This window comes from Solanum verrucosum, unplaced genomic scaffold (assembly GCF_900185275.1).
Source record: "Solanum verrucosum unplaced genomic scaffold, falcon-dt-bn FXZP01000237.1, whole genome shotgun sequence".
NCBI lineage: Eukaryota > Viridiplantae > Streptophyta > Magnoliopsida > Solanales > Solanaceae > Solanum > Solanum verrucosum.
The window spans coordinates 469,391-492,100 of NW_026020069.1; positions in this window are offsets into that span (position 1 = coordinate 469,391).

The following is a 22,710-nucleotide window of genomic DNA, read 5'->3' on the forward strand; positions in this document are numbered from 1 at the left end:
CATTACTAAAAACAGCAATGTGTCATTCATGAAAAACAATTTTTGAAATCCAATCCTCTTCCCTCAAAGATCCCTTTAGAAAAATAGCACTAAGATTCCACCTAGGAGTTTTTGAAAAAAAAACAAATGCAGGAAAATAACTATGGAAGAAAAGTTGAAGGATAATTATGTATTTCACTATAGAGCTTTATATTATTGATGACTAACAAAAGACATGTATTCAGAAGTAAAACCAAAATGAAATAGAAATTAACTCCTAAATACTAGGTGTCTAACTTAATCGAATATTGCAACAAGAATATCTAAATCAAAGATTTAACATACATACAAAAGATTTCAAGGCCTTCAATCTTGAACATCACAAGTAAAGATCTTATGCTTCTACATTATTGTCTTGAAGCCACATCGAGAAAGCTTAAAGAGTATTCGTATCAGCTCTGTGATGCTTTGAGTAAACTCAAGACGAGCAGGACATCTGAAGTAAGGATATAGTCTAGTGTTTTATAGTCCACCAATTTATTGGTGGACTCACCACCTTATCTTTGTCTGGACAAAGAAAGAAAGCAAGTAAGTTCTTAAGAGTCTTGTTGTTAACCACTGCTTTATGTGAGATTCTTTTATATCTACCATTCTATAGAGCCTGCAAAAGGACAAACACCAAATATGTTATATTCAAGTTGTAAGTCTAAGAAATCATGATGTATACCATTGCCCGTAATGTGGACATATCTTACAATCTATTTCACCAAAAAATGTATTATTTTTCTAATTGATTATGTTTCTATTATTTGTATGTATTACATAATACATTAGCTTATTATATAGTACTAGTTTGTAAAATTTGCTTACCAAAAATGTGCCGCCTATGTTTACCAAAAAAACATTAAAATTTGGACGAATGGAGTACCATTCTTTTTCCACAAAATCTGCAGTCTTGACTTTAATTGAGGCATAATAAATAAAGCATTTAATTCAATAAATAGGATACATAATTTAATAAGATACAATGTTTTGTTGTATTCATTGTACTTTATGTATCATAAATTATTATTTTTATGTAAATTCAATAAATATGATACATAAATTATTAGGATACAATAATATTGATCTAATAAAAATTAACATTACCTCAATCTCAAAAGACTCTTTAAATTAATAAATATTAATTTATGTATTAAATTATACATCTACAAATTACTAATATTTTGTAGTCTCACCTATATTAATTTAGTGAATTTACTACAGAGTCATTTCAAGAATAAACTTATTTGTAGCTATATAATGAAATCTATCAAAGGAAAATCAATCAGAAAAATTCTTTAAATATCTTTACCAATGATTATGCTATAGATTGTGCAGATATGTTACATTCTATAACAAAATTATACCCCAATTTTAAGCATTATTAAGCCATTCTTAGCAAACTATTTGGACCCACTTTTTATATTTCAAAGCTTTTTAAGGAAAAAAATTTCAAACTCTGATTTGAAATCTATGGTTAAACATATCTTTAAAAATATTTCTTTTTTAAAATTTGCTACAAAATATATGAAAACTCCCTGGCCACAAAATTAAGCACTATTAAGCCCTTCTCAGCAAACTGTTCGGACCCGTTTTTGATACTTGAGAACTTTTTAAGGAAATTTTTTCAAAATCTATGGTCAAACATATCTTTGAAATTATTTCCTTTTTTAAAAATCTGATTCAAACAACATATGAACTTCTATCCAATTTTTGAGCATATTAAAGCTTAAAGGGCAATCAGGTTCAAGTGGGAAAAATTCTTCTGTTATTTCATCGGAAGACGATGAAGAATAGAAAACTTTTAGCCCAATGAAAAAGTCTGTAGTCATGAGAACTCAGGACTTCGTTCCTTCAAACTTAAGTGTCATTATTGGGGAGGGTGGGGAGTTGAAGAGCCTTGGAAAAGTGAGAGCGAACAAAGCCTCTACGATAGTTCAACCATTTTTGGTATTCCATCCTGATATTTCACACGAAGCTGTTCATAACATTCTAGATGCTCTCCGCCTATTTTTTGCCCCTGGGACACTCGAGAGATATAGAACTACCATAGGGATGGTTGGAGTGGCTACTGCTAGGAAATCCATCAGCATACATACACTTCCTAAGATGATGATTTTACACCTGAAGCGGTTTGTTTATGGAAGTTATGGAAGTACCAAATTGCATAAACCTGTGTATTTTCCTCTTGAACTAGTGATATGTCGTGAACTAGTTCAAGAGGAAAATGCACATGTTTATGCATTTTGGACTTCCATAGCTTCCATAGCCAAATCGTTTCAGGTGTAAAATCATCATCTTAGGAAGTGTCTGTATGTTGATGGATTTCCTAGTAGTTGCCACTCCATCCATTCCTACGGTAAATCTATATCTCTCGAGTGTCTCAGGGGTACAAAATAGGTGGAGAGCATCTTGAATGTTACGAACAGCTTCGTATAAAATATCATGATGGAATACAAAAAATGATTGAACAATAACAGAGGCATTGTCCCCTCTCACTTTTACAAGGCTCACCAACTGCCCTTAATAATGGCACTCATGCTTGAAGAAGCGAAGTCCTGAGTTCTTGTGACTACAGACATGTTCTTTGGGCCAACAGTTTCCCATTCTTCATCGTCTTCTGATGAAATAACAAACAAATTTTTCCCACTTGAACTTGAATGCCCTTCAAGATTTAGTATACTTAAAATTTGGATAGATGTTCATATGTTGTTTGAATCAGATTTTAAAAAAGAAATTACTTTCAAAGATATGTTTGACCATAGATTTTGAAAAAATTTCCTTTAAAAGTTCTCAAATAACAGAAACGGGTTCGAACAGTTTGTTGAGAAGGGATTAATGATGCTTAATTTTGTGGCCAAAGAGTTTTCATATATGTTGAAGCAAATTTTAAAAAAGGAAATATTTTAAATACATGTTTGACCATGGATTTCAAATCAGAGTTTGAATTTTTTCCTTAAAAAGCTTTGAACTATCAAAAATGGGTCCAAACAGTTTTCTAAGAATGGATTAATAATGCTTAAAATTGGGGTATAATTTCGTTATAGAATGTACATATACATATCTACACATAATATACCATAATCATAGGTAGAGATATTTAAAGAATTTTTTGTGATTGATTGTCCTTATACAACTACAAATAACTTTGATTCTTAAAACAATGCTATAGTAAAACTCACTAAATTAATATAGGTGAAACTACAAAATATTATTAATTTGTAGATGTACAATTTAATAGATAAATTAATATTTATTAATTTAAAGAGTCTTTTGAGATTCAGGAAATGTTAATTTTTATTACATCAAAATTAATGTATCATAATAATTGATGTATCATATTTATTGAATTTACATAAAAATAATAATTTATGATACATAAAGTACAATGAATACATCAAAACATTGTATCTTATTAAATTATGTATCCTATTTATTGAATTCAATATTTTATGTATTATGCCTCAATTCAAGTCAGGACTTCAGGTTTTTATGGACAACGAAATGTACTCCATTCGTCCATATTTTAATGCTTTTGTGGTTAACACAGTTGACACATTTATGGTAAGCAAATTTACAAACTAGTACTATATAATAAGCTAATGAATTATGTATTACATACAAATAATATAAACATAATACATTAAACAAATAATACATTTTTTGGTGAAAAACATTATAAGATCTTTCCACATGACGCGCAATGATATTCATCATGAGTTCTTAGACTTACAAATTGAACATAACATATTTGGTGTTTGTCCTTTTGCAGGCCCTATCGAATGATAGATACAAAAGTTACTTGCATAGAGCAGTGGTTAACAACAAGACTCCTAGAAAATCACTTCCTTTCTTTCTTTTTCCTGACAAAGATAAGGTGGTGAGTCCACCAACTAAATTGGTGTACTACAACAACCCTCGACTGTATCCTGACTTCACATAACCTGCTCTCCTTGAGTTTACTCAAAAGCGTCACAGAGTTGATATGAACACTCTTTAAGCTTTCTCGATGTGGCTTCAAGACAATAATGTTGAAGCTTAAGAGCTATACATATAAGGTTCAAGATTGAAGGCCTTGGAATCTTTTGTATACATGTTACAATCTTTGATTTAGAACTACAAATATTCATGTTGCAATAATTCTATTAAGTTAGACATCTAGTATTTAGGAGTTGATTTCTATTCAGTTTGGTTTTTAGTCTATAAATACATGTCTTTTGTTAGTCAATAATATAAAGTTCTGTAGTGCAATATATAATTACTTTTCTTCCATTGTTATTTTCCTGCATTTCTTTTCTTTCCAAAACTAATACGTGGGATCTAGAGCTATTTTTCTAAAGTGACCTTTGAGTGAAGAGATGGATTTCAAAATTAGTTTTTCATGAATAACTCACGTTGTTTTTAGTAATGAAGATTACCAATTATGAATTGTGAGAACGGAAAATTATTTGGAGGCCATTGATCTTTAGGAAGGAAGTAATAGAAGAGGATTAAGAAATTAATTCGTTACAAAATAATCTCACCAAAGCGCAAATCAAGAGTCACAAGGAAAAGAAAATCATGAAGTCCACGACGAAAGCAACTTTGTTTGTTGTTGTCTCAACAACTATTTTAAAGAGAATTATATTTCACCCATCACCAAAAGAAATTTGGAATTACCTTAAGAAAAAAATATGTTGGAGGTGTAGGAATTCAAGTTGCAAAGAATAAAAGACTAAAAGAAAATCAAAGAATGCTTGGTTAGATTGCTTGGTATTCATAGCAAGGTAAGATTTCTAGGCACTAGATCAAAAAGAGTAAGATAAATATAAACACAAGTAGCCAAAGGTTTCATTGAATATTTTGACTTTAGCAAAAAATCAAGAAAGTCGTTCTTTGGATGTGATATTAAAGACTCCCTTAATTAAGAAGAAATGGAGTGAATGTTCGAATCCTAAGAAACAACCTCCCCCAGATATTATAGAAGAGACATGTGATAATGATCATATTAAAGAAAAGAAGGCAAAGGTTTCCAATTCCATGGGAAAAGACTTCAGTAGAAGCAAAACTAGTGAAGGGACTGATGGAAAAGGCAGAGGTAAGAAGAGAGAGCAAGTTGGACAAGATATAGATCGCACTCTGTCTCAGAATAGTGCAAATGCTGAAGATTTTGGACCAGCCTTTCTCCTTCTCTATATATGTTAGCTAGTCTTTTTCCATTGAGACGTCTTGTTGTGTTCCACTAATGGGACTTGCATTTGTTCACAGTAGACACCTTTGTACTCATGACTTACAGGTTATGATATTGGTTCCATTGTATATAGTTCGAATTAGCAACGAACTTCGTCGTTAACCTTTGTTAAATTATTCATAGGTAACAAAATTTTATTAATAATTTGTGACTATATAGGATTAGAAATGTATTTTGTTGTTTAGCTATAAAATTTATCAATTGCTAATTTCCTTTTTTAGTCAGTTCCTATGTGAACAAGACACTTTAGAAGAGCTTGAAGTGGCTACAACAAAAGGTTACCAAATAGACAAATTCCTTTTTGAAGAACCACGTCTTGAAGAATCTTAAGCATCTGCACTATGCTGAGACAGAGTGGAATCTAGATCTTGTCCGACTCGCTCTCTCTTCTTACCTCTACCTTTTCCATCAGTCCCTTCACTAGCACTGCTTCTACTGAAATCTTTTCCCATGGAATTCGAAACCGTTGCCTTCTTGTCTTTAATACGATCGTTATCACATGTCTCTTCTATAATATCTTTGGTGGGGGGGGGGGGGGGTTATTTCTTAGGATTCTGGCATTCACTCCATTTCCTCTTAATTAAGGGAGTCTTTATTATCACATCCAAAAAATGACTTTCTGGATTTTTTCTAAACTCAAATTATTCAATGAATCAACCTTTGACTGCTTGTGTTTATGTTTATCTCTTACCTTTTCAAATCTACTACCTAGAAATCTTACCTTGTTATCTATACCAAGCAATCTATCCAAACATTCTTCGATTTTCTTGGAGTATTTTATTCTTTTCAACTTGAGTTCCTTCACCTCCAACATATCCTTTCTTAAGATAATTCCAAATTTGTTTTGGTGATGGGAGAAATATAATTCTCTTTAAAATTGTTGTTGAGACAACAACAAACAAAGTTGCTTTCGTCTTGGACTTCATAGATTTTCTTTTCCTTGTGACTCTTGATTTGCCCTATGGTTGGATTATTTTGTAACCGATTCATTTCATAGTCCTCTTCCACGGCTTCCTTGCTAAAGATCAAGGGTCTCAAAGTAATTTTCCATTCTCACAACTCATAAATGGTAATTTTCATTACTAAAAACAGCATGTGTCATTCATGAAAAACAATTTTTGAAATCCATCTCTTCACTCAAAGATCCCTTCAGCAAAGTAGCACTAGATTCCACCTAGGAGTTTTTGAAAGAAAGCAAATGCAGGAAAATAACTATGGAAGAAAAGTTGAAGGATAAATTTTGTATCTCACTATAGAGCTTTATATTATTGATGACTAACAAAAGACATGTATTCAGAGAGTAAAAACAAAACTGAAATAGAAATCAACACCTAAATACTAGGTGTCTAACTTAATCGAATTATTGCAATAGGAATATCTAAATCAAAGATTTAACATACATACAAGAGATTTCAAGGCCTTCAATCTTGAACATCACATGTAAAGCTCTTATGCTTCTACATTATTGTCTTGAAGCCACATCGAGAAAGCTTAAAAAGTATTTGTATCAGCTCTGTGATGCCTTTGAGTAAACTCAAGACGAGCAGGACATCTGAAGTAAGGATATAGTCTAGTGTTGTTGTAGTCCACCAATTTAGTTGGTGGACTCACCACCTTATCTTTGTCTGGACAAAGAAAGAAAGCAAGTAATTTCTAAGAGTCTTGTTGTTAACCACTGCTTTATGTGAGATTCTTTTATATCTACCATTCTATAGAGCCTGCAAAAGGACAAACACCAAATATGTTATATTCAAGTTGTAAGTCTAAGAACTCATGATGTATACCATTGCCCGTAATGTGGAAATATATTATAATCTTTTTCACCAAAAAATGTATTATTTTTCTAATTGATTATGTTTCTATTATTTGTATGTATTACATAATACATTAGCTTATTATATAGTACTAGTTTGTAAATTTGCTTACGAAAAATGTGCCGCCTATGTTTACCAGAAAAACATTAAAATTTGGACGAATGGAGTACCATTCGTTTTCCAAAAAAACCTGAAGTCCTGACTTTAATTGAGGCATAATAAATAAAGCATTTAATTCAATAAATAGGATACATAATTTAGTAAGATACAATGTTTTGTTGTATTCATTTTACTTTATGTATCATAAATTATTATTTTTATGTAAATTCAATAAATATGATACATAAATTATTAGGATACAATAATATTGATCTAATAAAAATTAACATTACCTCAATCTCAAAAGACTCTTTAAATTAATAAATATTAATTTATGTATTAAATTATACATCTACAAATTACTAATATTTTGTAGTCTCACCTATATTAATTTAGTGAATTTTACTACAGTTTCATTTCAAGAATAAACTTATTTGTATCTATGTAATGAAATCTATCAAAGGAAAATCAATCAGAAAAATTCTTTAAATATCTCTACCAATGATTATGCTATAGATTGTGTAGATATGTTACATTCTATAACAAAATTATACCCCAATTTTAAGCATTATTAAGCCATTCTTAGCAAACTATTTGGACCCACTTTTTATATTTCAAAGCTTTTTAAGGAAAAAAATTTCAAACTCTGATTTGAAATATATGGTCAAACATATCTTTAAAAATATTTCTTTTTTAAAATTTGCTACAAAATATATGAAAACTCTCCGGCAACAAAATTAAGCACTATTAAGCCCTTCTCAGCAAACTGTTCGGAGCCCTTTTTGATACTTGAGAACTTTGTAAGAAATTTTTTTCAAAGTCTATGGTCAAACATATCTTTGAAATTATTTCCTTTTTTAAAAATCTGATTCAAACAACATATGAACTTCTATCCAATTTTTGAGCGTATTAAAGCTTGAAGGGCAATCAGGTTCAAGTGGGAAAAATTCTTCTGTTATTTCATCGGAAGACGATGAAGAATGGAAAACTTTTAGCCCAAAGAACAAGTCTGTAGTCATGAGAACTCAGGACTTCGTTCCTTCAAACTTAAGTGTCATTATTGGGGAGGGTGGGGAGTTGAAGAGCCTTGGAAAAGTGAGAGCGAACAAAGCCTCTACGATAGTTCAACCATTTTTGGTATTCCATCCTGATATTTCAAACGAAGCTGTTCATAACATTCTAGATGCTCTCCGCCTATTTTTTGCCCCTGGTACACTCGAGAGATATAGAACTACCATAGGAATGGTTGGAGTGGCTACTGCTAGGAAATCCATCAGCATACAGACACTTCCTAAGATGATGATTTTATACCTGAAGCAGCTTGGTTATGGAAGTTATGGAAGTACCAAATTGCATAAACCTGTGTATTTTCCTCTTGAACTAGTGATATGTCGTGAACTAGTTCAAGAGGAAAATGCACATGTTTATGCATTTTGGACTTCCATAGCTTCCATAACCAAATCGTTTCAGGTGTAAAATCATCATCTTAGGAAGTGTCTGTATGTTGGTGGATTTCCTAGCAGTAGCCACTCCATCCATTCCTACGGTAATTCTATATCTCTCGAGTGTCTCAGGGGCACAAAATAGGTGGAGAGCATCTTGAATGTTACGAACAGCTTCGTATAAAATATCATGATGGAATACAAAAAATGATTGAACAATCACAGAGGCATTGTCCCCTCTCACTTTTACAAGGCTCACCAACTGCCCTTAATAATGGCACTCATGTTTGAAGAAGCGAAGTCCTGTTCATATGTTGTTTGAATCATATTTTAAAAAAGAAATTACTTTCAAAGATATGTTTGACCATAGATTTTGAAAAAATTTCCTTTAAAAGTTCTCAAATAATAGAAACGGGTTCAAACAGTTTGTTGAGAAGGGATTAATGGTGCTTAATTTTGTGGCCAAAGAGTTTTCATATATGTTGAAGCAAATTTTAAAAAAGGAAATATTTTAAATACATGTTTGACCATGGATTTCAAATCAGAGTTTGAAATTTTTTCCTTAAAAAGCTTTGAACTATCAAAAATGGGTCCAAACAGTTTTCTAAGAATGGATTAATAATGCTTAAAATTAGGGTATAATTTCTTTATAGAATGTACATATACATATTTACACATAATATACCATAATCATAGGTAGAGATATTTAAAGAATTTTTTGTGATTGAATGTCCTTTTATAGCTACAAATAACTTTTATTCTTAAAACAATGCTATAGTAAAACTCACTAAATTAATATAGGTGAGACTACAAAATATTATTAATTTGTAGATGTACAATTTAATAGATAAATTAATATTTATTAATTTAAAGAGTCTTTTGAGATTCAGGAAATGTTAATTTTTATTACATCAAAATTATTGTATCATAATAATTGATGTATCATATTTATTGAATTTACATAAAAATAATAATTTATGATACATAAAGTACAATGAATACATCAAAACATTGTATCTTATTAAATTATGTATCCTATTTATTGAATTCAATGTTTTATGTATTATGCCTCAATTAAAGTCAGGACTTCAGGTTTTTGTGGACAACGAAATGTACTTCATTCGTCCATATTTTAATTCTTTTGTGGTTAACACAGTTGACACATTTATGGTAAGCAAATTTATAAACTAGTACTATATAATAAGCTAATGAATTATGTATTACATACAAATAATATAAACATAATAAATTAAACAAATAATACATTTTTTGGTGAAAAATATTATAAGATCTTTCCACATGACGCGCAATGATATACATCATGAGTTCTTAGACTTACAAATCGAACATAACATATTTGGTGTTTGTCCTTTTGCAGGCCCTATCGAATGATAGACACAAAAGTTACTTGCATAGAGCAGTGGTTAACAACAAGACTCCTAGAAAATCACTTCCTTTCTTTCTTTTTCCTGACAAAGATAAGGTGGTGAGTCCACCAACTAAATTGGTGGACTACAACAACCCTCGACTGTATCCTGACTTCACATAACCTGCTCTCCTTGAGTTTACTCAAAAGCATCATAGAGTTGATATGAACACTCTTCAAGCTTTCTCGATGTGGCTTCAAGACAATAATGTTGAAGCTTAAGAGCTATACATATAAGGTTCAAGATTGAAGGCCTTGGAATCTTTTGTATATATGTTAGAATCTTTGATTTAGAACTACAAATATTCATGTTGCAATAATTCTATTAAGTTAGACATCTAGTATTTAGGAGATGATTTCTATTCAGTTTGGTTTTTAGTCTGTAAATACATGTCTTTTGTTAGTCAATAATATAAAGTTCTATAGTGCAATATATAATTTATCCTTCAACTTTTCTTCCATTGTTATTTTCCTGCATTTCTTTTCTTTCCAAAACTAATAGGTGGGATCTAGAGCTATTTTTCTAAAAGGACCTTTGAATGAAGGGATGGATTTCAAAAATAGTTTTTCATGAATAACTTATGTTGTTTTTAGTAATGAAGATTACCAATTATGAATTGTGAGAACGGAAAATTACTTGGAGGCCCTTGATCTTTAGGAAGGAAGTAATAGAAGAGGATTATGAAATTAATTCGTTACAAAATAATCTCACCAAAGCGCAAATCAAGAGTCACAAGGAAAAGAAAATCATGAAGTCCACGACGAAAGCAACTTTGTTTGTTGTTGTCTCAACAACTATTTTAAAGATAATTATATTTCTCCCATCACCTAAAGAAATTTGGAATTACCTTAAGAAAAAAATATGTTGGAGGTGTAGGAATTCAAGTTGCAAAGAATAAAAGACTCCAAGAAAATCAAAGAATGCTTGGTATTCATAGCAAGGTAAGATTTCTAGGCACTAGATCAAAAAGAGTAAGAGATAAATATAAACACAAGTAGCCAAAGGTTTCATTGAATATTTTGACTTTAGCAAAAAATCAAGAAAGTCGTTCTTTGGATGTGATATTAAAGACTCCCTTAATTAAGAAGAAATGGAGTGAATGTTCGAATCCTAAGAAACAACCTCCCCCAGATATTATAGAAGAGACATGTGATAATGATCATATTAGAGAAAAGAAGGCAAAGGTTTCCAATTCCATGGGAAAAGACTTCAGTAGAAGCAAAACTAGTGAAGGGACTGATGGAAAACGCAGAGGTAAGAAGAGAGAGTGAGTTGGACAAGATATGGATCGCACTGTGTCTAAGCATAGTGCAGATGCTGAAGATTTTGGACCAGCCTTTCTCCTTCTCTATATATGTTAGCTAGTCTTTTTCCATTGAGGCGTCTTGTTGTGTTCCACTAATGGGACTTGCATTTGTTCACAGTAGACACCTTTGTACTCATGACTTCCAGGTTATGATATTGCTTCCATTGTATATAGTTCGAATTAGCAACGAACTTCGTCGTTAACCTTTGTTAAATTATTCATAGGTAACAAAATTTTATCAATAATTTGTGACTAAATTGGATTAGAAATGTATTTTGTTGTTTAGCTATAAAATTTATCAATTGCTAATTTCCTTTTTTAGTCAATTCTTATGTGAACAAGACACTTTAGAAGAGCTTGAAGTGGCTACAACAAAAGGTTACCAAATAGACAAATTCCTTTTTGAAGAATCTTGGTGAGAATCTACACTATGCTGAGAAACAATGTAATCTAGATCTTGTCAAACTTGTTCTCCCATTTTCCATCAGTCCCTTCGCTAGCTCTGCTTTAGTTGAAGTCTTTTTCCACGGACTTGGAGACCTTTCTTTCTTTTTTTTCTTATAGTGGTATCACATATCTCTTCTATAATATCTGGGGAAGGTTGTGTCTTAGGAATCTAGCATTCACTCTATTTTCTCTTACGAGAGTCTTTAGTATCACATCTAAAGAATGGATTTCCGAAATTTTTGCTCAAGCCAACTCTTTCAATGAATCCATCTTTTGTTGCTTCTATTTATATATATCACCAACCTTTTTTTATCTCATGGTTTGATAAAACAGTGCCCCCAATTGGATTGTCATCATAACTTACATCATCTCTCCTACACTTTTTAACTGTAGAACTATCCAAAAATATCTCACTTAAGTTCCTCATCTTGGAATTTTCTATACATACAAAACATGTCACATAGAGTTAAGAGAAATCCAAGAATTTTATCAAGTTAAAAATATGATAGCTTAAGATATACCCCCATCAGGATGATTCTCAAGCGATCTTCTCTTCTCATTTTTCTTATATATCTGCTTCTCTAAATTTGAGCTACTTGGCAGGCCCATCAATTGATGGCCATTTTTATCAGTGGGAGAATTAGTAGTTGTTGGGATATACTATTAACCATATGATAAGATATATAATTTATTATAGAATAAATATTTATTCAGTTTTAATAGATCATATATTCGTTTATGGTGTCTGTTTACTTATATAGTAGATGATTTAGTGTATAGACTTTTAGCTTATACACAAAGGATTAAATCAACGGTTCTTATAAGTATTAAGTTTTTTGTTCACAATCTAGGATGTAAATTGGACATGCCATCGGTAAGATTGTACCACAAGATTTTATGTAATTTATCTTGATTATGGGAACGGTATAGTTTAAACTTCTTGTGTTAGTGCATTTTGTATGTATTGAACGGGACTGAGTAGAGATAGTTGTTTTAGACTGGCTGACAAAAACATATTCTCTAAACTATTAAATGTACTTATATTCTTAATCTTGATATAATTATTATGATCTATATATAAATTAATTATCATTTTGATTTATTAAAATATGAGATTCTGATATGGGTAAATATGTTTGGTAGATTGGATGATAATAATATATATTGGTGAAATAATAAGTTTGTCGATGGAATCCATGTCTCGTTAAAGAGATTGATTGATATGCCTTATTGAGAAGCTTATCAGTTTGTTCATCGTGTCAAACCTTACAAGTGAATTTATGAATCCGACACATGAAATAAGTTAAGTAGTTTTTAAAGGAGATTAATCATTGAATTAAATTCGTCAGTAATTTAATTTATTGATTAGTATCTGTAAACTTAACATGGAGAATTACATAAGTGTTTAATGGGGAATTTTGAAATATAAATAGAGGAGTGTAATTACGAATTTCTAGTGGAATGATTTGTAATTTATAATGGTAAGAATAATTTAAATTAATTATTTGGAATTATTTTTATAATAGGAAGCCTCAATAATTAATTTTGTGGTCCCTATAGTGCCCATATTTACTAGAACTCAGAATCCTATTTCTAAGGAGAAAAGAAGAGACTAGCGTGAGTTTTTCTTTTAAAAAGAAAAAATCGTGTATTTTTATGGTTAAAGAAAATAGACTGTGTTTTGTTCTCCTTTTGGGATTGGGAAGAAATCTCTATAAGTAGGGATTCTCTTAACCTAGAAAAAGATTGAATGTTTCTATACATACTTGCCCACCCAAGTATTGAGAGAGTTCGGATGTGAATTTTGGATCATTGTAGAAGACTACATGTCTGTTGTCTATCTTTGAATCACTTGAAGATCTGTCTAACTTGGGAATTCGCTTGAAGGAAGATTTGTCTAACTTGTGGATTCACTTGAATGTATATGCTCACGCTTCAAGAGGTAATTCTTGACTGAAATTTCAACAAGTTTATGTGTTCTAGTATAATTGTATATGTTCTAGCATAAATGATTTGGTTATCTATTATTCATGTAAGCAGTAAGATTCTGATATGCTTCCGCTTTGCATATAATTTTCTAACAATTGGCATCAATAGCTAAGTTTGCATCTAAATAGATAGCCTAATCTAGTTATACATATTTCTGATTATGTACATGGGTATGTTTTTTTTGTTCTTATTCACGTATAAAAAGACATAAAAGGAAGTGCTATATTGCATGTGTCGGCGGCAGGTGTGTATTGTAATACTTTTTGGCAAAGTTAATATGTAATATTTGTCAAATAATGGATACAGTTGACCTACATGTGCTTGTTCCTTTTGATTAGCCAAGAATCAGTTTTTTTTATAATTTTTTTTAATTTGTTTTGACGACAAAAGTGGATTGTTGAAAAATAGTTTTGACCAAAGAATTCCTTAATTTTTTGGAGTAGAAATTGTTGTACTATTTTGTTCACTTTGCCAAAACTTCAAAAGAAAAGGAGAAATATATATAATTCATGAAGTGACGGTAACAGCCACTGGTGCCATCATTGTATTAGGATATTTTTCCTTTTTTCTAATTTCTTTCTTTCTTTCTTTTATAATTATATGAGCTTTGATTTCTTACATATGCATATATACTTTAAGAATTAATGATTGATAAATAATTCTTATGAAATTAATTATTTATTTGAAATAACCAAAAAAATTCTCTCTCTATATATAAGGTTATATTAATATATGAATTTGAGAATTATGATTAATAAATAAGATACACTAAGGTGGTTTATTTATTTCAGTCATTAGAATAAACTCAATATAACATGTATAAATTATCCTACATAAATGTATACTAGTAAAAGTTTGTTTACTCAAGTGGGATATATATCAAAACAATTAATAGATAACAAAATAGGAATGACAGAAACACCAGGATATATAGAAAGAACACTTATAGGAACAGTAAAATTATGGCTACAAAATTTATCGGATGAAAGTTTAAAAACTCTAAGAAGTAATAAAAAATTTAATGGTGAATTAGCTACTACAACTATGGAAATATTATATAAGTACGAAATAGCTATAAGTAATGAATTTAGTAGTATGATAACATAAGTAGAAGAACAAAATAAACAAAAAATCATAAATCGGAATCTTATGACAAAATTAGCAATATGTAATATGTGTTATATAGATGAATATACATGTGCATTTAGAGAATATTATTATAAAGGAACATATAGCACTGAAGAAAGTAAGGAAATAGGAAAATTATATTTTACAAAATTACCAGAACCTTTTAATTCAAAAGTAATAAAAAGTTGGAATGAAGCAGGATTAACAGATACCTTAGTAGCTAGAATAAAATTCTTACAACGATGGTTTATAAAACTATGTGAAAGATATAAAGAAGAAATAAAAATGGAAAAAATGCTAGTAAAAAACTTAGCATGTTGCAAAAATAAAACGGCACCCCCATTTGGTTGTACGAACAAATAATATAAAAAGAGATACAACAAAAAATATAGATCGAAATACAAATATAAAAAACCAAGAAGAAGATACTATGTAAAAAACTACAAAACCAAATGACCATATAGACCAAAAAGAAAACTAATGGAATGTACTTATTATAATTGTGGAAAATTAGGACATATAGCTAGAGATTGTAAATTACCTAAAATCCAAAGAAAAAACAAATATCAGAAATAATAATAGACAATGAAAAATATACACAAATAGAATACGTAAATTAAGAATTAGAAAGTGAAGATAGCATATATGAATTACCAAAAAACGAAATAGAAAATAATTCAATAACAGAATCAGATAATGAACACTATATAAATGACTGAAACAGATATACAAATAATAACTAAAGAAAAATATCAAGATGAAGAATCGGCAGAACAAAAAATAATATTTGATAATAATATATTTGAACAAATAAAAGGAAAAGAATTAGACCTAACTGTAGAAAAAATATTCAAAATACCAATAATAAGAAACTGGTTTAAACGACAAAAAGAAGAATATTATGTAGTAAGTCAAAGAGAACATATCATAGATTGCAAATACACCAAAGGAAAGGCTAAGATACCAATAATAAACAAATGAATAATAAAGAAAGAAATACAAGATACTAAGGCTAAAAATCCAATTAAATATGTACATTTAGGAGGAACAGAAATACTAATAAAAGCATGTTTTAGAGAAGGAATAGATACACCCATAGAAATATACTTAGCGGATGATAGAATTATACATCCATAGAAAAAAGTATAATAAGTGCAGTAAAAGGTAACCCCATATACCAAAAATGTAAATTTATAATAAGTGCTAACTACTCAGTAGCAATAAATGACAGAAACATAGATAAATCACTAGTATTATATTGGAAAATGTCAGGGATAGAACTAGCCCCAGGAAGTAAAATATTTATAGCTAGATGTAAAAAATTATATGTTTTAACAACAAAACATAAAATAACAGCAAAAAATAAAATAAAATAAATATAAATAGAAGATTCTTTTGAAAGGATAGTTACAGCCATAGATAATAATGATTATAGTTATAATGAGATTGATATAGAAGAAGATTTAGAAATAGTAAAAGAAAGACTAAGTACATAAAAAAGAATAAACTATGAAATACCCCAAATATCATCAAAAACGAGTATCTCAAGAGGAATAGATAAAACTCCACAAAAATCAATAGAAGAAAAAGTAGAACCATATCATTACTACTTAACGGGAGTAATGGAACAACGAAAATATCTAATATTAATATATACAGGACAAGAAGAAAACTATATTACAAGAGAACTAGTAACAAAACATGAGATAATTACTACTGAACAATCATACCCTGAACTACCAAAGGCATTAATATATACCAAATAAACTACAGAAAAGGAAATAATCATTGGAGGAGTACCAATAGTAATAAAGTTTAAAATATATCAAGGAGATAAAAATATCACTTTAGGAATAAGATGGTTAGAACAAGTAAAACCATATAATTTAGAAGACAAACAGTTAACAATAAATTCTAATAATAAGAAGATAATAATAAAAAGAACTTTCTTATGATAAAAACATGAAAATATATATACTTGCAAAGATAATAATAGAAGGCTATTACAACAGATATTATACACCAATGGTAGACACAGGAGCAGGAGCAGAAGCTGAAGCTAATATATGTAAATACAATTGCTTACCAAAAGATAGATGGGAAAAATTAAAAACACCGATAGTAGTAACATGATATAATAATGAAGGAAGCATGATTACATATAAGGTAAAAAATATAAAAATACAAATATGGGATAAGATATTAACTATAGAAAAAATATATAACTTTGAATTGACCACAAAAGATATGCTATTAGGAATGCCAGTTTTAGAAAAATTATACCGACATATAATAACAAAAACACACTGGTGGTTCACAACACCATGTAAACAAAAAATAGGAGCAAAAAGAGTAAATAACAAAAAACGAAAAACAACAGAATGGATAAAAGGAAGTGAAAAAATTACACAAAATTTAGAAAATATAAAAGAAGAAGACCCTAAAATAGAATTAATTATATCCTCTATAGATAAAGTAAAAATAATCCAAGATAAGTTAGAATTATTATATAGTGAAGATCCTTTACAAGGATGGGAAAAACATAAAACAAAAGTAAAAATTGAGCTAATTGATAATAATAGTATAATAACCCAAAAACCATTAAAATATAATTTTAATGATTTAACAGAATTTAAGATACATATAAGTGAATTACTAGAAAAAGGGTATATACAAGAAAACAATAGCAACCATACAAGCCCAACATTTATAGTAAATAAACATAGTGAACAAAAAAGAGGAAAAAGTAGAATGGTTATTGATTATAGAAATTTAAATGAAAAAACTAAAACATATAATTACCCAATACCAAATGAAATATTAAAGATAAGACAAATACAAAGATATAATTACTTTAGTAAATTTGACTGCAAATCAGGATTTTACCACTTAAAATTAGAAGAGGAATCTAAAAAACTTACAGCATTTACAGTACCATAAGGATTTTATGAATGGAATGTATTACCATTTGGATATAAAAATGTCCCAGGTAGATATCAACACTTTATGGATAACTACTTTAAACAACTAGAAAATTGTGTAGTATATATTGATGATATACTACTATATTACACATAAGATTATTAGAAAAATTCATATATATTATAGAATATTCAGGCATAAGCCTAAGTAAAAAGAAAGCAGACATAATGAAAAGCCAAATAGAATTCCTAGGAATACAAATAGATAAAAATGGAATAAAAATGCAAACGCATATAGTACAAAAAAATAATTAACTCAAATGAACAGCTAGATACAAAAAAGAAATTACAATCATTCTTAGGACTAGTAAATCAAGTAAGAGAATATATACCAAAATTAGCAGAAAATTTAAAATCATTACAGCAAAAATTAAATAAAGATGTAGAATACCAGTTTGATATAAAAGACCAAACACAAATACAAAAGTAAAGTTATTATATAAAAACCTACCTAAACTATATTTTCCGGATGAAAACAAAAAATTTACTTATATAGTAGAATCAGACGCCAGTGAAAAAAGTTATGGAGGAGTCTTAAAATACAAGTATGATAAAGAAAAAATAGAACATCACTGTAGATATTATTCAGGAATATTTACTAATGCAGAAATAAGATGGGAAATAAATAGGAAAGAATTATACTCAGTGTATAAATGTTTACTATCATTTGAACCATATATTGTATATAATAAATTTCTTATAAGGACAGGGTGGCTAACAAGAAAAATACAGGATTCAGTAACTACAAAAGAAATGAGAAGATTGGTATTAAATATATTAAATTTTACATTTACTATTGAAGTAATAAAAACTGATAAGAATGTTATTGCAGATTACTTATCAAGACAAAGCTACTCAGACTGAGAAAGAAAATACAATTGAAGATATAATCAAAGTCATTACTACACTTTGTATAAAAATGGACAGTATGGACAATGAGATACAAAATCTAAAGACTAATGAAGATAATCTGAAGTCTAAAGCTAATACAGGTCAGCAGCATGACTATAAAAATGCGGAGCTAAGTCAATCGGAAGACTTTAAAAATCCAGAGCTAAAAGGTGACGTTGGGAAACACCTTAAAACCCATAATACTTGTTTAAATACAGCTGCAGGTACAAGAAAACAAGTTAGTGAAAAACAGCATAAGAATACAAACTTAAACCAGCTATTTGAAAAGCCATTTACTCCAAAAATGCCAAGAAACACATTGACTATGGAACCACAAACCTCTACCTATGCAGATAGCCTACAAAATGAGAAAAAATTAGATTAATCATGTCACGAGAACGTATATTGAAAATATATACAAAATCCAAACCTATTTAAACCATAATCCTAGATCCACTACAACCAAAGAACCAAGTCAAGACTACCTAACCCAAAAATTACAAGGTTATAACAAGTTAATCGCACAGCCAAAAACTAACACCAATTTAGTAAAGACATGTTACAATTATGGACTATAAAGTACCGTATACACATACGACGGAGAAGAAATAAGTTGAATACTAGAACTACACAAGGCATTCATTACATATAAAAGAGTTACCAAGGGAAATTTATTTTATGTAAAGTTTTATACAACACCAGCGGAGATATTATACGAAGAGATAAAACCTCCGATTCAAGTTATTAAGATTGGACTAACCAAAGACATGATTATACCTGAAGATATTGGACAACAGAAAGAAATATGAAAAATAGAGATACCAAGTTTTTATACCAATAAAAGAATAATTCGTATATCAACTATTATACAAGAGTTAACAAACAATTATTTAAACGAAAATGCTATATGGAGTTACTACTCTAGAGACCAGTTATAATGATATATTCAAATTCAAGAGAACTAAGGAAAGCAGATATGGATGAAGTCCAGAAATGGATTTTATCATTATTAAAACCAGAAGAAAGACCTACGACAAGAGCACTCAAAGCAGGATTTATTTCGTCAGAACTATTAACCAAATATTGTAAGGTAATTGGACATAAATATCCTGACCATATATGTTCAAAATGCAATGGAGAAGATAATGTAATCCCCGATGTCCAGCTGGAATGATAAAATAAAAGAAGATAGAGACGGAAAAGAGATAAGATAAAGAGAAGAAGACAAAGAAGATAAAGGCAAAGGACAAAGAGATAAAAAGAAGACATAAAAACGTGTAGATGTAAATCATTATGTAAAAGTCTTAAAGTGTACAATAGTAGTCACATTATTATAAATTATTAGGTACAAGTTAGTAGAGTAAATTAGTCAACAAATGCATGTGCATTATTAAAGTAGTATGGACAAGTGTAAAGTGTGGTAGGTGGTGTGCATTGTTAATAGGACACGTGTAAAAAGTAGTAGGTGGTAGTGCATTATTGTGCAGTAAGTAGTATAGTACGTGCATTATTGTGCTGTAAGTAGTATAGTACGTGGATTATTGTGCACTACTGTAATTCCTTTCTATATAAAGGAAGGTATATGTAACATGATAGGTAAGTCGGAAATAAACGAAGCTTTCTTAAAAAATACTCTCTCAAATATTTAAATACTTAATAGATAATGGAACAACCTTCAGATATCATGAATAAGCAAGAGGCAAAAGTATATTGTTCAAAAAATATGCAGAACTAATTTCATATATTCTTGAATATCATATATATGATTGAATAAATTTATGTTAGTTATTATGTATTAGAATTATTTGAATTGTAATTTCTAATTTATTAGCACACTGGAAACAGGGAGAAAACTTCTATACTATACCATCCTAATGTTGAAACCGGTAGGCAAGGAAAGTCGTTTAGGGGAGTAAACAAAGTTGAGGCGCTGATAAGAAGGAAGTATGCACTAAAGTAAGATGCTAGTAGTGACAGGAGAACATGATAAATAGTTAATCTAGTTCATAATGATCTAATATGAATTTTATCAATTATGAATATGAATGGAATGAATAATTGAAAATAAAAACCTGCATGATAAAGAACATGACTACATACATGCATGATGAAATAATAAAAAACTATGAAACTTTAATCCTATATATACTTAAAGGTATAGAGATAATTTAATTAAGAAGAATCATATGGGAAAAAATATTTAATGATAAAGAATCAGAAAATATATTAAACCAACAATGGTATGAAATAGACCTACATGATTTAGACCTCGAAAGAATAGAATGGTATGATTTAGAAATAAATTCAGATTAAAATGAACTAGGAATATTCACAATATTGGACATAGCTATGGAAAATATAAAACTATTAGAACGATTAATGGAAAATAATTTATATATGTACCTAAGAACCCAAGGTATGTTATATCTAGAATATATCATAAATAATACTAAAGAGATATCAAGATTAAGACACCTAGCAAAAGAATATTATAATAAACTCTTTAAAATGAATTCCTCACCTACCAAAAATGGTACACCTACCAAAAATGTTATTAATACACCACCTACCACACTACCAAAAATATCATGAATTCCTCACCTACCAATAAGATGCCGAAAAATGTCTCACCTACCAATAAGATGAATTCCATATCGAAAAAATGGTATCAGAGCTATGTATGAAAAGAAATATACGAAGAAACGTACTAGCAGAAAGTTAAGAAAAATAAGAAGAAAATTAAACAAATTATATCCAGAATACAAACAACTCAATATCACAAAAACTGATAATGACAAATTAGATCAATTAATAGATAATATATCTAAAATAGAATATAAATATATTCAATATTTAAAAATACAATGAATAACAAGAATAACGAATATAGACAAAAACTTACTGAAATAATTATAGTGAAAAGATAAGAATTAACACATAGACAAAGTAGACTTAACAGTAATATATTCACAGGAACTTGTAAAACATCTATAGTAACACAAACGAAAACTATTTTATATCTACAGATAAAGATAGAAAGTTTAGAATATAAACTCAACACAATCTATAAATGAATAAGGAAGAATATGCCGTAGACGAAAAAATATATGAAAATTATGACCGATTAAAAATAAAGATAATATTTTCTAATCTAGAAAGAAGATACAAGAAAATATGTGACAATATAAGTTTAATGTTAGAAAAAGAAACAGTAAAACTAGAAGATAGTTTAACTGCTATGATAAGAATAACAAAAGAAAATGAAGAAATAGATAGAAAAACGGAAATTGAAAAAATAAAACAACAAACAAAAAAGGAAGTAAACAATTAGAAGAAGTAAAAAATACTAAAATAATAGAACTAGAAAAAGAACTGGCAATATTAAAAGAAATGTATGAAATTAAACAAAAAGAAAAAGAACAAAAAATAAAATTAGCAAATAAGATAAATAAATTTAAAGAAAAATTGCAATTAGAAGAAGTACTAGAAGAAAAAGAAGAAAATAACCAAGATAAACTACCTGAAATAAGAATTGATGAAATAAATAACGATGATCTAGATGAACAACATTTGGAAATAAGCGAAACATATACGGAACTTTTAGCAAACATAGATAATACAAAGAATTTAGAAGTAAATACAGGAGGCGTAGACATGGATGAAAAACCTAGTACATCAGGAATAAAAAACCCAAAAACTTTAAAATATTATAATGCAAACTATGGACAATATGATAAAGAAAAAACTATATGGGATAAAAAATTAAATAAAAAATGGACACCTAAACCAATAATTGAACAACATGATTTTTTAAATTTAGACTGTGTAGCAGATATAAATAAAACAATCAGGATACATTTCAAATTCTTTACTTCAATTAATTATTTTGAGGTACGATTAATTGGCTCATGAGAAATACATTTTCTTTCTATGAA